This window comes from Stegostoma tigrinum, chromosome 3 (assembly GCF_030684315.1).
Source record: "Stegostoma tigrinum isolate sSteTig4 chromosome 3, sSteTig4.hap1, whole genome shotgun sequence".
NCBI classification, from domain to species: Eukaryota; Metazoa; Chordata; class Chondrichthyes; order Orectolobiformes; family Stegostomatidae; genus Stegostoma; species Stegostoma tigrinum.
The window spans coordinates 111655437-111666136 of record NC_081356.1 but is presented as its reverse complement, the minus strand read 5'-3'; the positions used below and the strand labels follow the sequence as shown (position 1 = coordinate 111666136).

General features: G+C 37.6%; 1 non-coding gene across 1 annotated transcript; it reads right to left on the bottom strand.

The window, feature by feature from the left end:
• Window positions 1-273: 273 nt before the first annotated feature.
• LOC125451373 (U6atac minor spliceosomal RNA) lies at window positions 274-398 on the bottom strand. Its single transcript, XR_007247286.1, has one exon. It is a non-coding gene; the product is annotated as a U6atac minor spliceosomal RNA (small nuclear RNA).
• Between the last annotated feature and the right edge of the window lie 10302 nt (window positions 399-10700).

The following is a 10700-nucleotide window of genomic DNA, read 5'->3' as shown; positions in this document are numbered from 1 at the left end:
CATTGCAAGTGAAGTACCAGGCACGCTGACATAAAAACATATGTATCATACCCCAATCCTGAAAGGGTTTGAGCCATAATTTCAGAAGAATATTCCTGTTCTCCCCCCATCATTTCAGTTCAAACTCTTCTAGTCAGAGCATTTATTAAAATTGTTATCTTATTTTTTTCTAATCAGCCTGATGAAAGATGTTATTGCACACCCCTGAAGCAAGTGAGACGTGAATGTGGGCTTCCCTGCTTAGGGCAAGGACACTATCACTGCAAGAGGGCCCAAATAATATGGTTAGATGCCACTATGTAGGTGTCAATACCTTAAACATTTGTATGTTGTAAGGCCACTGGGATCCCTTCCATCATTATTAAGGGGCATTCAAACCTTTTCGCTACGGTTAGCTCATTTGCCTGACAGCTGATTTGCAGTTCAGAATGGTGATCGACAGCCTGGGTTCAATTCCTGCTCTAGCTGAAATTACACTGAAGGACTCGCTTCGCAATCTCACCTCACCTGAGGTGTGATGACCCTCAGGTTAAGCCACCACCAGTTGTCTTTCTCCATTGGGAGAGCAGGCTTATGGTCCAGTAAGACAACTGGCACTTTTACCTTTTTCAGTCTGAACACAACTAACTTCAGTTTGTTAAGGTGATGGGGCTGAATTTAGTCAATTATTTGCATAAATCAATCGTAAAAATTGTCTCAAAACAAAAAATTTGAATGGGAACTAAACTAATAAACAGTAGGAAAATAATTATTGTAAATGGCTTGTTGATAGAAATTGTTATTGAGCTTTAAGATATTTTCAACATTTTAAACAGGCTGCTTTGTAAACATTTTAGGTATTGGCTATAATTTACAAAACATAAATGCAATTTGTGTTACATATGTAACCCATGCTTTTAGAAGTGTCAGATTGAAAAATAGTAGCCAAAATGATTCTTATTGCCAAAAGTTGGACTAAAAAAAAAATTTGCTACATTGTAAAGTGTTACAGACTTCAGCAGTTTAAATAAACAGAATCAGTGAATAAAAGCAACAAAATGTATCATGTTTTCAGAGCCTTTTCCAAAAAACAGTCTCTGTTGTGAAGGGAAGGTAATGTTTGAATATGTGTCATACAGACAATCTAAACAAACTTGTACAAGCAATGGAAGTTTTATTTCTGTTCAGGACTCTCTCATCTGAAGACTTGGAAGAGTATCTGAAGACTTTGTGACAGAGCATTAGGATAGAAAGTTATATTATATTATTGGCCAAGTAATGCAGATAACACATTTGTAAACTGTTTGCTGTGATGTTTAACAGTAATATAGCTAGATCATCCCATTTCCCAAGAGGAGAGAGGAGAAGTAGGAGATTGAACGAGCCCACACCACTGCCCTGCAAAACAAGAAAGCTATTTGTCTGCATTTAAGACCATGAAATGCTAAGGTCTGGGAAAGATGACATCTGACTTGGAAAAAAGACATTTTCATTTGAATATCAATTGCTTGTTATGTTTTAGATATAATTTCAGAACTCAGTTTCCATAACTCCCTCTCCTATTTTCTGTTAATAACAATGTAATTAGTGTGGAAATATGCACTTTTCATACTATTCAGCAATTCTGAAGTTTTTGAAAACAAAGATTAAATTCATGTTTGTGCCTCCTAATTTGACATATTTTGCTGAAGTTCTCGTTAATATCCCTCTGGACTGAGATTTTCAAAATTGCTGACATCCCTTTCCTATGAACTCTGATCAGTTAAGGTTTAAAATATTAAGCACTGCATGTTTTTAGATTTATGTTATAAACAAGATATAGTAATAGAGGATGTTTCACAGCCACCTCAAAGGACTGTAGGTCAATGTATAAATATATAAAGTGGTCTTAAAATTTCTAATGTCAATGAAAATGCATAGAACCAGCTCTGAAACAGGGGTGATATAAAAACAAAGAATTGAGGGTGACAGGGCCTGAAACAAAACCACAAATTGCTGAAGAAGCTCAGCAGGGTCTAGCATCATTTATGGAAAGTGAAAGAGTTAACATTTCGAGTCCAAAGTTCTGAAGAAGGGTCATTGGACCCAAAATGTTAAGTGATGACTAGGACTTACAGTTTAAGTATACGGGGAGGCCATTTAGGACTGAGATGAGGAGAAATTTCTTCACTCAGAAAGTGGTGACCCTGTGGAATTCTCTTCCACAAAAAGTAGCTGAGGTCAAAATATTGAATATTTTCAGGAAGGAATTAGATATAATTCCTAGGGCTAAGGGTATAGAGAGAAAGCAGAAATAGATTAGTGAATTGAATATCCAGCTATAATCATATTGAATAGCACATCAGGCTAGAAGGGCTGAATGACATACTCTTGCTCCAAATTTTAATGTAGGTTTTTTTTTCAACAAAGGAGAGAGAGCTTAAGAAGCAATCAATTTTAATACTCATGTCAGATCAGAATAAGGAAGCAATTTTTCTTTCCACTTAAGATTTTCAAATGAGCTAATATAATCAAATTGTACATCATAAATCAGCATGTAATAGTGAGTTTTAGAACAAATATATTCAGGTGAGGAACTAATATCAAACATGAACCTTCCTTCTCACTTGAATAACTAAAAAGAGCAGCATATTGCAGATGATTTAGAAATAGTTTATGACTAATGGATAATTTGAATTCCAATGCCAGTTGGAGTAGACACCAGTTAATCTTTATCGGTTAGCAAGTATACCTAAATAGATCCCATTTACGCTAAGCCCAAAGGCAGGAGCATTGCTCATTGCCTGCTAATGCTTCATGTTGAAGTGATTTCTTGAATGACTATTTCTTGTTGTTTATCGTTTGCTATTTCCTTTCACTATCTGGGTCAAGGTCAGTGAAGCGGCATGCCTACCACAAGCAGAATAGGAATCAACCCACTGCCATTATTCTAAACTCCACACTTGGGACAACTGAGATCATCAGCCCCTCTACACAAATGGCTGTGGTCTAGAATTTAATGGAGTGAATACAAGAATTTACCTTGTTGAAAGCACTGTGGACTCACACTTTTGCAGTGATCTTCAGTGAGTTCAAAAACCACAGATTCACAGATAGTATCATAATATATAATATGATAAATTGTTAAATATTAAAATGAAATCAGAGGAAGGGTCATTCTTAGCCATTTGTAATTCCACAGTTATTACAAAGCCCAGGGCATTGTTTGTTTAATCCACAGCAAGAATTAGTTCATAATATATTACCTAAGGTGACACTTTCTCAGTGACATTGGGTTGCTCAACACTACTTCATAGACTCAACGTAAATCGAACCATTCTCATTTGCCTTCTTACAGCTGTCTTAGCATTGTATCGACAGAGACCAGGTACTCTTTTAAATCTGGTCACAAATGTATAAGGAGATTGAACTCGTAGAATCACAGGAACATGCAGTACAGAAGAGACTCTTTAGCCCATCAAGTCTACACTGACAAAAATCCAATCTAAATCTACGCTAGTCCAACCTCCAGCATTTGGCCTATAGCCAAGAATGTAAATGACATTTCAAGTCCTCATCTAAACACTTTTTAGAAGTTGTGTGGTTTCTTGCCTCAACTCCATCCCAGGCAGTGTGTTCCAGACACTCACCATCCTCGGGTGAAAAATACCTTTCTTCAAAATCCCTTTAAACCACTGGCCTTTCACCTTGAAAGTGCACCCCATTAATGCTGACCCTTCAACTAGGAGAACCAGCTACAATCTGTCTACCCTATCCATGCCCATCACGCACTTATACACTTTACCGAGGTCCCATTTCAGCCCTCTCTGCTCCATAGAAAACATCATAAGTTTATCTAGCCTCTTCATTGCTAAACTGCTGCATCCCAGGCAACATCCTGGTGAATCTCCTTTGTACCCTATCCAGTGCACTCACATCCTTCCTAAAGTACAGTGACAAGAACTGCACACAGTACTCCTGCTATGGCCAAAAAAAGGTCCTGTATGGCTGCAAATGCTCTTATTGTCTATGTCACAACTGATAAGATGTGTCCCATATGCCTCTTGACTACCCTACTCTCCTGCCACCTTCAGGGATTTCTAGATAAGTACCTCAACATCCCTCTGTTACTCTGAGCTTCCTAGTGTTCTGTCATTCATTGAGTACCCCCTCATCTTGTTACTTCTTCCAAAGTGTATCACCTCGCACTTAAAAATTCCATTTGCCACTAATCTGCCCATCTGACCAATCCATCAATATCCTTCTGTTAGCTATCTTCCTCATTTACAACCACCTGGCTAATCTTTGCATCATCCTCAAATTTAATTATTCCCCACACATTTTCTTCTCTGTTGCCAGTATGTAAAATGAGCAATAAAGGGCCCAGCACTGATTTCGGTCGTATACAACTGGATACTGCTCTCCAGTTGTCGACCACCCTCTGTTTCCTATCACTAAGGCAATTTTGGATCCATCTTGCCAAGTTACCCTGAATCCCATGTGCTTTTACCTTCTTTATCAATCTGCCACATGGGACCTTGACAAAGGCTTTGCAGAAATCCATAAAAACTACATCAGGGTGGCAGGGTATACAATGGTTAGCACTGCTGCCTCACAGCACCAGGGACCTGGGTTCAATTCCAGCCATAGGTGACTGAGTGGAGTTTGCACGTTCTCCCCATGTCTGTGTGGGTTTGCTCTGGTTACCTCCTGCAGTCCAAAGTTGTGTGGGCCAGGTGGATTGGCCATGCTAAATTGCCATAGCATCTCAGTTGGGAAATACAGGCAGGGAGAGGGTCTGGATGGGATTTCTTCAGAGGGTTGGTGTGAACTTGATGGGCTAAATGACCTGCTTCCATACTGTAGGGATTCTATGAACTGCACTACCCTCATCTACATACCTGGTCACCTCCTCAAAAAATGCAATCAAATTTGTTGGGCATGATGTCCCTCTGACTTTAGCAGTTTTCATGTTAGAAATAAATGGTGTCAGCATATGAATAGTTTTTTTAAAATGTGTTGAAGACTTTTACAGAAGAACAGAAATAGTTCTAAGTCTTGAAGAAATAAAGGCAGAAACAAAAATTCCTACCTCAATTTTTTTTCCTAACTCAGTTGGATACCAGAGAAAAGAACACAACTAGCTTTGATCTTCAACTGCTGTGATTTGTTATTCCTATTTTCATCAATGAAAAGTCTCTGTGGCTTTGGAAGTGTTATATGTCAGAGTTATCAATGTATAAAATTGTGGGCTGTTAGCTGAACTTCAGTTGAAGAAAATAATGTTGGAAGCTAAATTAAACAGAACAGTTCAAGAGCATGTTATATATTGAAAAGTGGATTTATCACAACAAGTTTTAATGATTTGATAGTAATTACAATAGTAGAGTTAATGTACACATTGTTTCATAAGCATTTAATGAGCTCTGTCACTAGACTTTTACAACTGAAGTGCTAACGCTTGAGAACAAAGAAGTTATAAGTTAAATAATTATCCTCAGCTGTCTATCATCTAGTTAATTATCAATTGTAATTGCTCTAATAGTGGTGAAGTATTGAGACCTTTATGGAAATAAAGCCCAACATTCAATTTTCCTTCCCTATTACCCACTGAATGTGGATGCTAGCTTCCCATGATTCATGCACAGGACCTCCAATGCCTCTGTACTACAGCTTTCTGCAATTTTTCTCTATTTAAATAAAATTCAGCTCTTCTGTCAAAGTGCAAAATCTCACATTTTATATTCCATCTGTTAAGCTTTTTTTAACCACTAATTTAACCTGTTTATATCTCCCTGCAGCTGTATGAGCCTTCTTCACCACTTTTCTTCCTTAACACTTTTGTATCATAACCAAATGTAGTGTAGGCACATTCACTTCTGTCTTCCAAGTCATTAATATATGTAAATATTGAATATTTAATATAGACATATGTAAATAATTATGTGCCCCAACACTTGAAAGGCAAAGTGATGATGATGATGATGATTAGATAGCTGCAAGATCTAATGAGCTTTGTAATATGGATTATGCCTTTCTCAATGTTAATTTCATTTTGGTGCCAGCTGTATCATTTCTTAGTATCCAGCCATGATAATGTCATCAAGCAAGTTTTGCAGCCAGACAAAGCTATGTCCCTCAGAAATGAGAAATTTGATCTTGGTATTATGCTTCCCTCCTGTGAGTGAATTTGCTCTATCACATCCTTAAGACATCCCATACCATCCAATGAATTGCAAATTGCGGGTGTCAAATCGAGGGTGAAAACAGGACAGAACATGAGTTTTGAACAGTTTTCTACAGCTTGAGAGAATGGCTGGCACTGGGCCTGGGGTGGAATCAGTGACAAGGGATTAGACCATATGATGAATGTGGAAGACTTTGAAGCTACTTGCGAAAGGGAAGCAGAAAAGTAGCAGAGAAGCTGTGCTTGGTGTCATTGTAAATGTGGAAACTGACCTCGTATCTACAGTTGATGCATTTAAATAAAGAAGGCAGGTTGTAACAACATCATAAAATCTATGGTGAATCATGATCTTTATATAATAGTTTCATACAAGTTATGTACAGATATATGCCCATATGTAAAAAAGATTCAAATGGATGATTCCTTAAAAAATAGCTTTTAGATCTCACTCTTTTAATGGCAAATCTGTCTTTCATGCAACACAAGAAATAAAGATTTGAAAGTGAAAAAAGGACAAGAGGGGTACTTGAAAGACTTCAGTGTGATTGTATAGGTAAGGAAGGAGAAGCCTTGTGAGATTTGTGAGCTTCATTTGGAAGATTAGCTCTGGAAAGGGAGACGTTACAGTGATGGACAATAGACATGTGACAATTTAGAAAGATATTATGATTTCTTATGTGAAATGCACAATTATATGGAAATTGACAAGCAGAGGTAATCCACCAAGGTTACAATCTTTCATGATTTGCAAATACTAGCAAATTAAAAGTAGATGCCTTTACAGAGACAAAGAGATTATATATACCTTCATGATCTCAGGATATCCCAAACTACAGCCAGTCAAATACTTTTGAAATGCAATTGTGTTGTAATATGGAGAAATGAGTCAGACAGTTTATACACAACAATGTCTCACTAACAACATTGAGATAAATAGTCAGGTAATCTCTTTTAAGTATTGTTACTTAATGAATAAAATGTTTACTAGACACTTCCTCTACTCATGTTTGTGAAGAGTGTTGGAATCCTTAAAATGCACCTCAGTGGACAGGGGAAGACTTCATTTAATGTTTCATTTTAAAGGCAGCACCTTCAATGGCCAAGGACATGATCAATACTACGCATTAAACTAATGTCAATCTTTTCTGAATGTAATTCTTGATTCATGCCTGACAAAGCCTACCTCTTGTCTGAGGTTTTGGTTGATTATTATCAATTGCCTTTTAATTCATTATTGCCTTTGCTGACCATTATTGCAGAAATACAACACAGAAAGGGTTGCAAACTATCTCAGTGGTACTATGTATCAAATTTAAACTTTTTTAATATTGAAGCTAAAGTGGATAAACATTAGAAAAAACATTTAAAAACATTTAAAAACTTGCATCCTTCGTAATTGACTTTGAAATTGCAATTACCACCTTCACTTGCCAAAGAACAAACTGTGGTTTGAAAAGTTGTGTCCATTACTAATGCTTGACTGCTGATCATTCCCTTCACATCGTTTCTGGCTTGTCAACACAAGCTAATAGGATTACAAGTATTACATTTTTCTTCATGTTACAATGTATTTTTCTCATATCAATGTATTGGATGGTGAGAGATTTATTTTTTCTAAGGAACATAAAATTTTTATAATTGATATTGAGAGAAACCTGAGGACTAATGTAGTGCACACTGCGGGAGCATCTATGGAAGATACGTGGAAGGTTTTGAGGCTGTGTAGATAATCTGAGGGGGCATAAGGTAAGCATAAGAGTATTAAAGTGACTTAATGTTCTGAGCGGGCAAGCACAAGCGTGGGATAGTAGGAGGAAGCAGGAAGGTGAATGATGAAGTTTAAGGTACCTTCACAAACAGTTGGGAGTTGGAATACTGTGTTGGATAACTGAGTTGCGCCTTCCAGCTGGTCCAACTTCATCACTCCAGCAGGGCTTGCAAACTGCATTGTGAATCTGGCCTCAGTGTGAAAAGACAAAAATATGTGTGAAGTCAAACATGTCAGTTGTGCAGTTTATGAACTGCAAAACTGTCAAGGCCATCCTTCCCTATGGAAGATTTGACCTACTTTCAAAAAGTATTATTTGAAACAGACAGTACTGTGCCATCTTTTCCCACATAATGGAGATGTTTGTAGGTTAATTACCAAATTTTCTATGTTGATCAAAATTGATGTAATTACTTTAGGAGAAGTTAACTTTGTCTAACTTATATTGTAAGTTAATTCAATTTTTATTTCATGTCTCAGCTGATGTATCTAAGAGGAAAAAATGCACATCACTTTCAATGGAATTTCTAATAAATACCCATTAATATCAAAAGGGACTATTTCATCTTCAATTCTAGTCGAAGATATGTCTATGTGGAATCCATTGAAACATTGTGGAAGGAAAGATCAGACTGTGCAATGAAATTCCACTGAACCATGAAATAACAAGACATTCATTCACTCCTTCTGTTCTATAATGGTAATAGCAGGCCACTAGAAAGCTGCTGGATGGAGTGAGAAGAGGGAGGAATGTCAATTTAAAAATATCAGTTAAAATGATTGACTATAAGACATTAAGATGGAGCAGCAGAAGCAGGCCATTCAGCCAAGTGAGTCTGCTCCACCATTCAATGAGATCACGGTTGATCTGATAATCCTCAACACCACTTTCCTGTCTTTTTCCCCAAAATTTTGATTCCCTTACTTGTTAAAAATCTGTCTATGTTAACCTTGAATAGACTTAACAACTCAGCCTCAACAAGCCTGTACAGTAAAGATTTACAAAGATTCACTACTCTGAAAGAAGAAACTCCTCTTCACCTCTGTCTTAAATGGGTGACTCCTTATTCTGAAGTTATGCTCTCTGGCCCTAGACTATTCCACTAGGGAAAAGAACTTCTCCTTATCTATCCTGTTAAGACTCCCAAGAATTATTTATGTTTCAATAAGGTTACCTCTTATTCTTATAAACTCCAATGAGTAGGCCCAATCTACTCAACATCTTCTCATAAGAAAATCACTCCTTACCCAAAATCAACACTATGAACCTTCTCTGGACTGCCTCCAATATCATTTTTCGGGGACCAAACTGCTCACAGCATTCCAGATGTGGTCTGACTGGTGCCTTGTATAGTTTTATTTTTATATCTGTACCTTTTGAACTAAAGGTCATCATTGCATATGTCTTCCCTTATCAGCCACTGAACTTTGATGACCTTTTTCACCCCTAAAACTTACTGCCCTGGCTTTCTCTAGCCTCTCTATTTAAATAATATTCAGCTCCTATCATATACCTTGTTCCATCTATTTAGTGCAGTCAAGACTTTAAAAATTACTTTGTTACTTCAAATACTTTTGTCAGTATTTTCCATATTCTAAAGTACAAATCCTAGATGGGGCTAATATTGACTTTTTCTTAATTAAGTACCAACAAGTACCACTGGTGTTTTAACAGAACACGATTGGTAATATCATGTACTGCACCAACAGATATGTAGAAACTGTAGCAGTTCTATTTATTTATATCCAGGAAGAGTTGTGTTCTTCCTTTCAACTCAGCTCAGTTTAAAAAAAATTGATGCTTAGTCCTGTGCTCATTGGGACGAGAATGCAAGAAACAGTATGGCATTCTAAAGCATCATTTATACAGCATGGGGATTAGAAGCTGATTGGCTGAGCCATCATTGGCATAGAGATACAGCAAGAACAGTTATAGCTCAGACCAGGCAGGTCCACTCTAATTGGTCAGGCTGTTGCCATGGAAATGTAGAGAAATGTAGTCTCCATGATCTTTTTTTCATGAAAATGGTGCAATACAAATGCCTTTTGCCCACACAAAAGAAGGTCCTGTGCATTTATATACGTAGTCTATAGAACATCAATACAAGTGCATCATACTAGAATATGACATCATACTTGATCCTTGAAAGTTGCCACCCAGGTTGACAGGGCTGTTAAGAAGGCATACAGTGTTTTAGCTTTTATTAATAGAGGGATCGAGTTCTGGAACCAAGAGGTTATGCTGCAGCTGTACAAAACTCTGGTGTGGCCACACTTGGAGTATTGCATACAGTTCTGGTCACTGCATTATAAGAAGGATGTGGAAGCTTTGGAAAGGGTGCAGAGGAGATTTACTAGGATGTTGCCTGGTATGGAGGAAAGGTCTTACAAGGAAAGGCTGAGGGGCTTGAGGCTGTTTTTGTTAGAGAGAAGGTTGAGAGGTGACTTAATTGAGACATATAAGATAATCAGAAGGTTAGATAGGGTGGATAGGGAGAGCCTTTTCCCTAGGATGGTGACGGCAAGCATGAGGGGGCATAGCTTTAAATTGAGGGGTGAAAGATATAGCACAGATGTCAGAGGTAGTTTCTTTACTCAGAGAGTAGTAAGGGTATGGAACTCTTTCCCTGCAATGGTAGTAGATCCGCCAACTTTAAGCACATTTAAGTCGTCGTTGGACAAGCATATGGACGTACATGGAATAGTATAGGTTAGATGGGCTTCAGATTGGTATGGCAGGTCGGCACAACATCGAGGGCCGAAGGTCTTCTCCTGTGCTGTAATGTT